This window comes from Hypanus sabinus, chromosome 1 (genome assembly GCF_030144855.1).
Source record: "Hypanus sabinus isolate sHypSab1 chromosome 1, sHypSab1.hap1, whole genome shotgun sequence".
NCBI classification, from domain to species: Eukaryota; Metazoa; Chordata; class Chondrichthyes; order Myliobatiformes; family Dasyatidae; genus Hypanus; species Hypanus sabinus.
In genome coordinates this window covers 125,214,335-125,228,048 of record NC_082706.1, presented here as the reverse complement: position 1 = coordinate 125,228,048, position 13,714 = coordinate 125,214,335, and the positions used below count along the sequence as shown (strand labels likewise).

The 13,714-nt window shown below is 41.8% G+C and overlaps 1 long non-coding RNA gene across 1 annotated transcript in view; it reads left to right on the top strand.

The window, feature by feature from the left end:
* The window catches only part of LOC132397218 (uncharacterized), a 73,610-nt gene that overhangs the window by 1,907 nt on the left and 57,989 nt on the right, over positions 1-13,714 (top strand). Inside the window, exon 2 of the long non-coding RNA XR_009513309.1 lies at positions 4,962-5,754. This is a non-coding gene — a long non-coding RNA (uncharacterized LOC132397218). The remainder of the gene's footprint in view (positions 1-4,961; positions 5,755-13,714) is intronic.

Sequence of the window (13,714 nt, the reverse complement as noted above, 5' to 3'; positions counted from 1 at the left end):
GGGCCTATTCCACGTTGTATCTTCACTAAAATAAAAAAACGGGAAGTAGTTGAAGGTGTGGTCACATCATTTAAGAAGAACTAAAATGGACTAAATGTCAGGATGAAGATTAGAGGGATATGGGCTGAATGTAGGAAATTGAGGCTAACTGGATAGATTATGTGTTTGGCATGGACTGGTTATGCCAAAAGATCTGTATCCATGCTGTGTTGCTCTATGACCCTATGACTCCACAGATGCTGCCTAATCCACTGAGTTCTTCCAGCAATTTGTTTTTTGTTTAAAATGATAGTTCACCATCACTACCTCTAGGTCTAGTAAATACTGGGATGCACTCATCCTGTAAATACTGTTTTTTTAAGGGACAAGAGGCTGGCAGCCAATCTGCTTACAAGAAGTTTTTTTTTAATTATTTTTAAATTATTTTTTAAAATTATTTTTTAAATTATTTTTTTAATTATTTAAACATTATAATGTAATCCTATTTCTCTTGCGTCGATATCTGCTGGCAAAATATCTTTTGAAGACTCATCATTCATTTAGGAATTATGATTGGTTGGTAGGTTAATTGGTCATTGTAAATTATCCTGTGATTAGGCTAGGATAAAACTGGGTGACTGCTCGGCGGCTCAGCTTGAAGGGTCAGAAGGTCTGCTTTGTTCTGTATGTCAATAAAATGACTCTCCACTATGACTTAATTTTTGTGATCATCTCTTTCTCCAGTGCATTGCCTCCTGCTGATACATCATGTGCCAAAGTGCAGTGGTGTCAACATTACCCTTGCAGTGTATTTTACAGTGTAAACTACTGGATAGCACTTTATGAGAACATCATGAGACAGATTTAACAAATGGCACAGACGTGGTAGATCCAGTGGTAGATTTAGATTTTAAGGAGTAACATAATGGGGGTGAGAAGTGAAAAGACATAACTAAAGGTAACACCTTTATTGGAGACAGAAAGCAGGATGGACAGGGGGTCGGATGAGGAAGATTTAGATTGATGCAAGCTGGGATACAGTTAAAAGATTAGGGAAGCATACAACTATAGAGCTAAATCAAACCCATGCAAAGATCTGAACACAACTATAGGAATTTAAAAATTGACCTATAATGAATCACGATTGTAGCTTCTGTAGACAACATAATTGTAAACAAGCACAAAATGACTTGGTATGGGTATATTTTCAGTGATGGATTAAAAATTTGCTTGACCATAGAAAGAAGAGGGAAGTAGCTGAGGGTATTAATTTGACTTGTGGTCTGTGACCAGTGCTGGGGACCTCTGTTGTTAGTAATATATGTGTATATGTATATTTTGGACAAAAATGTAGGTGGGATGATTAGTAATTTGCAGATAACACAAACATTGGCAGGGTTGTAGAAAGTGGACACGGGTGAAAAAGGTTTGAGCAGAATGTAGATCAGTTAGAAATATGGGTGGAGAAATTTCAAATGGAGTTTAATCTGGATAAGTATGAAGTGTTGCAGTCAGGGAGGTTAAACATAAGAGGAAAGTATATAGTAAATGTTAGGGCCCTGAGGAACACTGAAGCACAAAGGACAATAGACAATAGGTGCAGGAGTAGGCCATTTAGCCCTTCTAGCCAGCACTGCCATTCACTGTGATCATGGCTGATCATACCTAATCAGGTACCCCGTTCCTGCCCTCTCCCTATATCCCTTGACCCCGCTATCTATAAGAGCTCTATTAACTTTCTCTTGAATGCATCCAGAGACTTGGCCTCCACTGCCTTCTGGGGCAGAACATTCCACATATCCACAACTCTCTGGGTGAAAAAGTTTTTCTGCATCTCTGTTCTAAATGGCCTACCCTTTATTCTTAAACTGTGGCCTCTAGTTCTGGACTCACCCATCAGTGGGACCATGCTTCCTGCCTCCAGTGTGTCCAATCCCTTAATAATCTTATATATTTCAATCAGATCCCCTCTCATCCTTCTAAATTCCAGTGTGTACAAGCCCAGTCACTCCAATCTTTCAACATATGACAGTCCCGCCATTCCGGGAATTAATCTTGTGAACCTACGCTTCACTCCCTCAATAGCAAGAATGTCCTTCCTCAAATTTGGAGACCAAAACTGCACACAATACTCCAGGTGGGGTCTCACCAGGGCCCTGTACAGCTGCAGAAGGACCTCTTTACTCCTATACTCAATATAGTACAAGTCCATAGCTCTCTGAAAGTGGAAACACAAGCACATCGAGTATTTGCATAGTAATTGAATAAAAGCATATTGCATAGTTGTGTTCATTGGTTAGGGCTGTGAGTTTAAAAGTTGAGATGTTGCAACCATATAAACTTAAGCTTGGCCACATTTTGAGTATTGTTTGCAGTTTTGGGTGCCTTCTTACAGAAAGGATACGATGGCTTTTACCAGGATTTTGCCCAGATTAAAGTGTATTCTAAATAAATTTATACAACCCTGAGATTTGTTTCCTAGTGGGTTATACTCAGTAAGTCCAAGAACCATAACAGAATCAATGAGAGACTGCACACAATAGGGCAGACCAACAACTAATGTGCAAAAGACAACCAACTGTGCAAATACAATAGAGAAAAAAAATATTGAGAACATGAGATGAAGAGTACTGTACTTGAAAGTGAGTCCATAGGTTGTGGGAACAGTTCAGTGATGGGGTAAGTGAAGTTGAATGAAGTTATCCCCACTCATTCAAGAGCCTGATGATTGAAAGGGTGTATTCACTACAAGGAGGAGTTGCACAAGCTTAAAATTGTTTTCCCTGGAATCATGAGATGCTGACCTGATGGGAATATATAAAATTATGGGAGTTATAGATAGGGTAGATGGTCAGAACCTTTTTCTCCAGGATGGAAATTTCAAATACTACAAGGCATAGATTTAAGGTGAGAGGGAAAGTTTAATTGAAATTAGTGGGCCATTTATTGTTTTAAACAGAGAATGATAAGTGCTTGAAATGTGCTGCCAGGGAAGGTGCTGGAAGCAGATATGACAACATTTAAGAAGCATTTGGGTAGGTATATGAACAGGCCGGAGAGGCAGGGAAGTAGACCCATGTCCAATCAGTGTGGGTAAGTTTAAATCAGCATCATGGTTGGTACAGACATCATGGGCTAAAACGGCCGAACTTTGCTGTCCTGTTGTAGGTTCTACTTTCTAGTTCAAGCTTATTTTTGTCATAGGCTTACATCCACAGAGTATAAGTGCTCTGATTTTTCCTGTTATTTTCATTGATAAAAGGCAAAGGCATCTTTTAGGGAATGGCAGCATACTGTAATCAGAAGTTAAGTTTATCAACATTGAAACATATTCAAATCCCATTATGGTAATTAAATATTTTAAAGCTAATATTAGCAACAGTGACAGTAATTGTTTTAAACATCCATCTGGCTAACTAACATCCTTCAAAGCAGACAATTAGAATCATAGAGTTTTACAGCATGGAAAGTAGCCCTTCAGTCTGACTTATCCATGCCAACTATATACCTCTAAACCTTTTCTATCCATGTACCTGCCCAAATATCTTTTAAGTATTGTAATAGTTCCTGCTTCTACCACTTCTTCTGGCAGCTTATTCCATACAACTACTAATCTCTGTTTGAAAAGTTTCTCTCTTGAGTCCCTTTTAAATGTTTCTACTCTCTAAAATCTCCACTCTCATTTTTTTTTTAAGACTTGCCTCCCCTGCGCCTTATCTCAGTCCCTCATGATTTTTCTATCCCTATAATGTCACCCTCCAGCCTCCTACGCTCCAGGGAAAACCATCTCAGCCTATCTTGTATGTCCTTATAACTGAAGCTCTCCAATACCGGCAATATCCTTGTGAATCTTTTATGCACCTTTGTAACCTAATCACATCTCTTTTATAGTATAGTGATCAGAACTACATACAATACTCCAAGTGTGGTCTCACCAATGCTTGCACTGCTGTATATACCTAAACGCAACTCCAGACACAGTCATGTGCTCGACTTTGAAGTGCTTACCAACCAGGCTTTTCAGTTCAAGAGCAAAATGTAATAATTGGCACATGCTGTGTGGGCAAGGCAAGGCCACATGTTAATTAAAAATCATACAAAAGCAGAATTAATTATGATTTATAGTTACTTTATTTTATGTGTACTCCCATAAAGTATTCCAACTAAGTTTAAGATTTGCTCATTTCACTTAATTTACTAATTCACTTGGTATCACCAAATTACCCTCTCTCCTTATTATTCTGTTACCCTGCAATTTATCCTTCCTCACGTTTTCCCTAACTACCCTTTAATTCTCTCACAAATTAGCTATACTAAGGGGTAACTTAAGAATACTCAATTAAATTTTTAGGAGGTATGGGAAATCAGATCATCTGATAGAAATCGATGCAGTCCTGGAGATAACATGCAAATTCCATGTGGACAGTAACCAAGGTGAGAAGTGAAGCTAGCAAACTGACTAGTGTCATGAGTGCATCTCATTTGTGTAAAGAATCAAAAAATATAGCTGAGGAAGGTCACAGGTTTGCATTTAACTATCACCTTTCAGGAACACAGCAATCTCCATTAAGTTTTTGGTCCAGTAGTTAAGTAATAATCAAAGCTCCAGACTCCTTTATATAATACAAAGATGAGATAATACTGGTCCTGCAAATGTGAAATAGAGATATAAGCTTGCTGGAGTCAGATCAGGAAGCATGTATGGGGAAGGAAACTGAGTTAATGTATGAGGTTAAAGATCTTTTATCAGATTTCCTATTGCTACAGCATTAATTCTTTTTTTTATTGGCTTTCTTACCTTGTCATGGTGTCAAGAAAAGAATTTTGGCCTAATTTGCTACTATTTAAGGAATTAATTTGTACTTTCATTAGGTAATTAGTTTAAATCAGCCAGTGAAGGTGGAGCCAGAGGATGACTTCTCCCAGCTCATCAATGAAACAGTTAAATTATTACTATCTAATGTCTCTGTTTTCCTTTTCAGGGTTGCTGGGTCCTATTGGGATCTTTGATCTACAGCAGAACTCAAAGATTGTAGTTCTGCGCAATGGCACGTTACCGTTTTTGGAGCTCGCCAATTGGCACATTTCAGCATGTCCAGGTCTGGCCTGAAGTCAGACACCTTCAGGGCCTGTGTAGCCATGGGGAAACAAATTCTCACTGGTGTTGCATACTAAAAGAGCCGGAACATCGAAGACAAAAAGAGTGGCTATCAGAGGGCTCTGCACTCAGTAATTGATTTGCTGATTCTGGAGTCGGGGAACTCAAATTAAAAAAGCAAAGCTTCAGACTGTAACATCACAATAGAGACTTCTGTCTCCCCTGTTGTTGTGGAAGGAGCGATATCTGTCTCTCCCTTGTTAGTGAGAGAGAGCCTGTGGAATGTTGAAATGTTGGAGTGAACAGTTTTTGATGGACTGTAAACCATGATCTCTCTTTGGGAGTTTTGATTTTGCATGGGTGGTGGGAATGCTGATGCTTTATGTTAGAATAAGTGGGGAGAGAGTTGATGCTGCTTGTGCACGGGAGTGGGGTAGGGGCTTTGGGGTTCTTAAGTTTTTCTGTCATTCATTCTTTGGGTTTTGTCTGGGGAGAGTAAGAATTTCAGGTTGTATATTGTATACATTCTCTGGTATTAAATGGAACTATTGAACTGGTTGGCATACACTGTTTTACCTTCTATGTTCTAATGTTTTTCTTAATGTTTAGCCAGTTTTATCAACTCATCTGGGGTGTTCCAGTAAATGTGGAAGATCTGAACTGCTCCACATAATGAGGTAATTGCACAGACAATTTCTTCAGTCCCACCGTATATACCCATTCATGCAAACATACATGCTATAAAATTACAGGAGACCACATGAATATATCCTGCTGTACAGTGATACACTTCTAGCAATGGAATAGTGCCCATTATTATATAAGGAGAGAGGAACATGCATTTAGTTATATCTTATCTATATCCATCTTATTTCATTCACCTTTTGTATGTAATTGTGTGTAATTTGGTGGTGCATCACCTTGCACAAAAGTAGTTCTCTTTTACAGCCCAACTATTGATCATTGGGCTGGTCACTGTTCCTTTAATTCTCTCAACCAGTATGAACATTACTTCTGGGTTCATTGTACGAGTAACTTTCCTTAATCATGTCTGCCTGAATAATGCAGAAATAAAATTTGTACAACACTTAATGCATATTGTCAGTGTAGATTTTAGAAGCCTCAGCCATTGGGCTTCTATACCTTACTTGTAGGACATTTAACGTTTACCCATTCAATGGTAATTTTAAAAGGTCCATGGTAATTTCACTATAGAGTATTTCCAAATTAGGCATTTTTTTTTAATTCACTGCATTCCATGCTGTTTCTTTCATCTACATGTTGAGAACCTCCTATCGCTTCTTGAAAACACCATATCTGTAAAACACAAATGAAAATCTTGTTCTGGCATCACTTTATCTTTTTTCCCCTTTGACTCAGGCCTTTAGTTTACAACATTATTCCCTTTTAGGACATCTGTGCTTGTGACCACCAATTACTTTGGGATCAAAGTGGATTGTAAAAGCTTTTTCAAGTATGTAAAAGATTAAAGAGAGATAAGAGTGGTTATAACATGTTAGAAAATGAGGCCAAAGAAATAATAACAGTGACAAGGAGATGGCAGATGAACTAAATGAGTACAGTATTTTGCATTAGTTTTCACTGTGGAAGATACTAGCAGTGTGCCAGATGTTGAAAGGTGCGAGGGAAGAGAAGTCAGTGTGGTTATTAATACAAGGGAAAAGGTGCTCAAAAAGCTGAAAGACCTAAAGATACAAAAGTCACCTGGACCAGATGAACTCTACCCTAGGGTTCTGAAAGAGATAGCAGTAGAGATTATGGAGGGATTAGTAATGATCTTTCAAAAATCATTGGACTCTGGCATGATGCCAGAGGACTGGAAAATTGCAAATGTCACTCCACTCTTTAAGAAAGGAAGAAGGCAGCAGAAAGGAAATTATAGACCAGTTAGCCTGATCTCAGTGGCTGGTAAGATAATTGTTAAGGATGAGGTTATGGAGTACCTGCTGACAAAGGATAAGATAGGAAAAAGGCAGCATGGTTTCCCTTAAAGGAAAATCTTGCCTGCCAGACCTGATGAAATTCTTTGAGGAGTTCCTGTGGAAAGCGGCCAGTGAGTGAGTGGGCCAGTGAAGGAGTGGAGATTTGAGGCTTTGACTCGAGAGATTTTGGCAGTTGGACTGTGCAATCAAGTCAATCAAGATTTGAATAGCTCAGCAGAAAGGCGTTGATTAGATAATCAACATTTGAATAGCTCAGACTCAGCAGAAAGCAGATGATTGGGCAATTGAGGTCAGGTGACCAAACAGTTTGAAAAGCTCAAACAAATAAATACAGGGGTAGCTCAAGCGGAGCGGCCAGTGAAAGAGTGGAGATTTGAGGCTTTGACTCAAGAAGTTTCGACAAGAAGAGGTGGAGGACGAGTTTGTTCCCAGTTAGTCTTTACAATGCCTCCTGAGACGGTGATGTGCCTCTCCTGTGAGATGTGACAGTCTTGGGGGAACTCCCCTCTCCCACAGAGTCACATCTGCCAGAAGTGCATGCGGCTGGGTGATCTGGAAGATCGTGTGAGGAATCTGGAGCCGCAGCTGGATGACCTTCAACTCATAAGGGAGAATGAGGCAATCATAGATGAGAACTACAGGGAGGTAGCCACGCCTAGGCTGCTGGAAGCAAAATGTTGGGTGACAGTCCGAGGGGGGAAAGCAAAGGAGAGTAGACAGGTAGTGCAGAGCACCCCTGTAGCCATTCCCCTGAATAACAAGTTTACCGTCCTGGATGCTGTTGATGAGGACAACCGACCAGGTGTGAGCCATGGTGGCAGGGCCTCTGGCACTGAGTCTGACCCTGTGGTGCAGAAGGATGGGATGGAGAAGAGGAGAGCTGTCGTCATTGGAGGCTCTATAGTCAGGGGAGAAGACAGGAGATTTTGTGGATGTGAGAAGGACACCCGCATGGTTTATTGCCTCCTGGGTGCCAGGGTCCGGGATGTCTCTGACCGGGTGCATGACATCCTGGTACGAGAGGGAAAGCAACCAGAAGTCGTGATACATGTTGGTACCAACGACATAGGCAGGAAGAGGGATGAGGTCCTGAAGTGTGAGTTTTGGGAACTAGGCAGAAGGCTGAAGAACAGGACCTCAAGGGTGGCGTTCTCAGGATTGCTGCCAGTACTATGTGATAGTGATGGTAAGAATTGGAGGAGATGGCAGGTGAATGCGTGGTTGAGGAGTTGGTTCAGGGGACTGGGTTTTAGGTTTTTGGATCATTGGGATCTCTTCTGGGGAAGGTGGGACCTGTACAGATTGGATGGGTTGCACCTGAAATCAAGGGGAGCAATATCCTTGAAGGTAGGTTTGCTAGCATGGTTTGGGAGGGTTTAAACTAATTTGCAAGGGGGATGGGACCCAGAGCAATAGAGCAGTGAAAGAAGTGCATGGAGTAAAGCCAGATCTAACATATAGAGAGGCTTTGAGGAAAGAGAAGCAGAATAAAGGGTGTAAAGGTAGTAGAAGGGCTAAAGTATGTGTATTTCAATGCAAGAAGCATCAGGAACAAAGGTGATGAACAGAGCTTGGATACATACATGGAAGTATGATGTAGTGGCCATTACAGAGACTTGGCTGGCACCAGGGCAGGAATGGATTCTCAATATTCCTGGATTTCAATGCTTTAAAAGGGATAGAGAGGGGGGAAAAAGGGAGGAGGGGTGGCATTACTTTCTTTCTTTTTCAATCTTTTTATTATTGTTATTAATATCAACAATATATACTGGTCAGGGATACTATTACAGCTGCAGAAAGGGTGGGTAATGTAGCAGGATCCTCTTTTGAGTCAGTATGGGTGAAAGTCAGGAACAGGAAGGGAGCAGTTACTCTACTGGGGGTATTCTATAGGCCCCCCTGGTAGCAGCAGAGATACCGAGGAGCAGATTGGGAGGCAGATTTTGGAAAGGTGCAAAAATAACAGGGTTGTTATCATGGGTGACTTTAACTTCCCTAATATTGATTGGCACTTGATTAGTTCCAAGGGTTTAGATGGGGCAGAGTTTGTTAAGTGTGTCCAGGATGGATTCCTGTCACAGTATGTTGACAAGCCAACTAGGGGGAATGCCATACTAGATCTAGTATTAGGTAACGATCCAGGTCAGGTCACAGATCTGTCAGTGGGTGAGCATCTGGGGGACAGTGATTACTGCTCCCTGGCCTTTAGCATTATCATGGAAAAGGATAGAATCAGAGAGGACAGGAAAATTTTTAATTGGGGAAGGGCAAATTATGAGGCTATAAGGCTAGCACTTGCGGGTGTGAATTGGGAAAATGTTTTTGCAGGGAAATGTACTATGGACATGTGGACGATGTTTAAGGATCTCTTGCAGGATGTTAGGGATAAATTTGTCCCAGTGAGGAAGATAAAGAATGGTAGGGTGAAGGAATCATGGGTGACAAGTGAAGTGGAAAATCTAGTCAGGTGGAAGAAGGCAGCATACATGAGGTTTAGGAAGCAAGGATCAGATGGGTCTATTGAGGAATATAGGGTAGCAAGAAACGAGCTTAAGAAGGGGCTGAGAAGAGCAAGAAGGGGGCATGAGAAGGCCTTGGCGAGTAGCGTAAAGGAAAACCCCAAGGCATTCTACAAAAAGAACAAAAGGATGACAGGAGTGAAGGTAGGACCGATTAGAGATAAAAGTGGGAAGATGTGCCTGGAGGCTGTGGAATTGAACGAGGTTCTCAATGAATACTTCAGTGTTCACCACTGAGAGAGAACTTGATGACGGTGAGAACAATATGAGTGAGGTTGATGTTCTGGAGCATGTTGATATTAAGGGAGAGGAGGTGTTGGAGTTGCTAAAATACATTAGGATGGATAAGTCCCAGGGACCTGATGGAATATTCCCCAGGCTGCTCCACGAGGTGAGGGAAGAGATTGCTGAACCTCTGGCTAGGATCATTATGTCCTCGTTGTCCATGGGAATGATACCGGAGGATTGGAGGGAGGCGAATGTTGTCCCCTTGTTCAAAAAAGGTAGCAGGGATAGTCCGGGTAATTATAGACCAGTGAGCCTTACGTCTGTGGTGGGAAAGCTGTTGGAAAAGATTCTTAGAGATAGGATCTATGGGCATTTAGAGGATCATGGTCTGATCAGGGACAGTCAGCATGGCTTTGTGAAAGTCAGATTGTGCCTAACAAGCCTGATAGAGTTCTTTGAGGAGGTGACCAGGCATCTAGATGAGGGTAGTGCAGTGGATGTGATCTACATGGATTTTAGTGAGGCATTTGACAAGGTTCCACACGGTAGGCTTATTCAGAAAGTCAGAAGGCATGGGATCCAGGGAAGTTTGGCCAGGTGGATTCCGAATTGGCTTGCCTGCAGAAGGCAGAGGGTCATGGTGGAGGGAGTACATTCGGATTGGAAGGTTGTGACCAGTGGTATCCCACCCACAAGGATCAGTTCTGGGACCTCTACTTTTTGTGATTTTTATTAACGAACTGGATGTGGGGGTAGAAGGGTGGGTTGGCAAGTTTGCAGACGACACAAAGGTTGATGGTGTTGTAGATAGTGTAAAGGATTGTCGAAGATTGCAGAGAGACATTGATAGGATGCAGAAGTGGGCTGAAAAGTGGCAGATGGAGTTCAAACCAGAGAAGTGTGAGGTGGTACACTTTGGAAGGACAAACTCCAAGGCAAAGTAAATGGCGGGATACTTGGTAATGTGGAGGAGCAGAGGGATCCTGATGTCCACAGATCCCTGAAAGTTGCCTCACAGGTAGGTAGGGTAGTTAAGGAAGCTTATGGGGTGTTAACATTCATAAGTAGAGAGATAGAGTTTAAGAGACACGATGTAATGATGCAGCTCTATAAAACTCTAGTTAGGCCACACTTGGAGTACTGTGTCCAGTTCTGGTCGCCTCAGTATAGGAAGGATGTGGAAGCATTGGAAAGGGTACAGAGGAGATTTAACAGGATGCTGCCTGGTTTAGAGAGTATGGATTATGATCAGAGATTAAGGGAGCTAGGGCTTTACTCTTTGGAGGGAAGGAGGATGAGAGGAGACATGATGGAGGTGTACAAGATATTAAGAGGAATAGACAGAGTGGACAGCCAGCACCTCTTCCCCAGGGCACCACTGCTCAGTACAAGAGGACATGGCTTTAAGGTAAGGGGAGGGAAGTTCAAGGGGGATATTAGAGGAAAGTTTTTTTACTCAAAGAGTGGTTGGTGCGTGGAATGCACTGCCTGAGTCAGTGGTGGAGGCAGATATACTAGTGAAGTTTAAGAGACTACTGGACAGGTATGTGGAGGAATTTAAGGTGGGGGGTTATGTGGGAGGCAGGGTTTGAGGGTCGGCACAACATTGTGGGCCAAAGGGCCTGTAATGTGCTGTACTATTCTATGTTCTAGATAATAAGCAGGATCTATAAAGGGGATGTAGTGGACGGTGTATATTGGGTTTTCAGAAGGCCTTTGACAGGGCACTGCACGAGGCTGCGGAAGGACTTAGATTAGGAGAATGGGCAAGAGAGTGGAAAATGAAATACAACGTTGGAAAATGCATGGCCATGCACTTTGGTAGTAGAAATAAATGTGCAGACTATTTTCTAAACAGGAGAAAATCCAAAAATCTGAGATACAAAGGAACGTGGGAGTCCTTGTGCAGAACACTCTTAAGGTTAACTTGCAGGTAGAGTTAGTGGTGAGGAAGGCAAAAACAATGGCAGCATTCATTTCAAAATGAGCATGGATGTAATGCTGAGGCTTTGTAAGGCACTGGTAAGTCCTCACCTTGAATATTGTGAACATTTCTGGGATCCTCATCTAAGAAAAGATGTGCTGGCATTAGAGAGGGTTCAGAGGAGGTTCACAGGGATGATTCTGGGCATGAAAGGGTTATCATATGAGAAACGTTTGGTAGCTCTGGGTCTGTACTCGCTGGAATTGAGAGGGATAAGGGGGATCTCATTGAAACCTTTCAAATACAGAAAGGCCTAGACAGAGTAGATGTGGAAAGGATGTTTCCCATGGCGGGAGAGTCTAGGTCAAGAGGGCACAGCCTCAGGATAGAGGGGCATCCATTTAAAACAGAGATGCGGAGAAATTTCTTTAGCCAGAGGGTGGTGAATTTGTGGAATTTATTACCACAGGCAACTGTGGAGGCCAGGTCATTGGGCGTATTTATGGCAGAGTTTGATATGTTCTTGATTGGTCATGGCATCAAAGATTACGGGGGGAAGGCCAGGGATTGGGACTGAGGAGGGGGAAAAAAGGATTAGCCATGATTGAATGGTGGAGCAGACTTGATGGGCTAAATGGTCTAATTCTGCTCCTATGTCTTATACACTGTAGAAGAGGAATGAATGAAGCAGTTACCCCACCACCTTGAGCAATTCCAACAATTCTCTGCTCGCCTTTTTTAATCTAGCTCTGACTGATGATTTTACACAACCAATGTACTTATTCCTTACCTGATAAAAAATAACGCAATTAAACTCTATTTTAGTAAATATTCCAATTGGTACCAAGCAGAATTACTCTTTTGCACTCTCCAAACTAAGATAGAATCAAAGCACAGAATATTTTGCATAAAGTTTCAGAAATTCGGTAGATTGGTAAAAAATCAATGATGTTGCCAGGGCCAACCTTTTTGGAAAATTATATTCTCATTATGGAAAACAACAAACTTGTTCACAAATTATCAATTGAGCTTTTTCTATAAATGAGAAACTGATATCTGGAACTGGCAATTCTCACAGGATTCGCAGCATTAACAGGAGTTACGCAGGGAAATTAAAACAGAAATATAGAGCACAACACAAACCCTTCGGCCCACAATCCTGTGCCAAACATGTACTTACTTAGAAATTATCTCAGTTTACCCATAGCCCTCAATTTTTCTAAGCTCCATGTACCTATCCAGGAATCTCTTAAAAGACCCTATCGTATCTATGTCCATCACCATTGCCAGCAGCCCATTCCACGCATTTACAACTCTGTGTAAAAAAACACCTACCCCTGATATCCCCTCTGTACCTACTTCCAATCACCTTAAAACTGTGCCCTCTCATATTAACCATTTCAGCCCTGAGAAAAATCCTCTGACTATCCACATGATCAATGCCTCTCATCATCTATCAGGTCACTCTCATCCTGCGCCACTCCAAGGAGAAAAGGCCGAGTTCACTCAACCTATTCTCGTAAGGCACACTCCCCAATTCAGGCAACATCCTTGTAAATCTCCTCTGTGCCCTTTCTATAGTTTCCACATCCTTCCTGTAGTGAGGTGACTAGAACTGAGCACAATACTCAAAGTGGGACCTGACCAGGGTCCTTTATAGCTGTAACATTACCCCTCAGCTCTTAAACTCATTCCCACGGTTGATGACAGCCAATGCACTGTATGCTTTCTTAACCACAGAGTCAACCTGCACAGCAGCTTTGAGTGTCCTATAGAGTTGGACCCCAAGATCTCTCTGATCCTCCACACTGCCAAGAGTCTTACTATATTGTACTTAAAATACTATATTCTGTCATCATATTTGGCCTACCAAAATGAACCACCTCATACTTATCTCCACCTGCCACTTCTCAGCCCAGTTCTGCATTCTCTCGAATTTCTGCTGTAACCTCTGACAGCCCTCCACACTATCCACAACATTTGTATCATTAGCAAATTTACT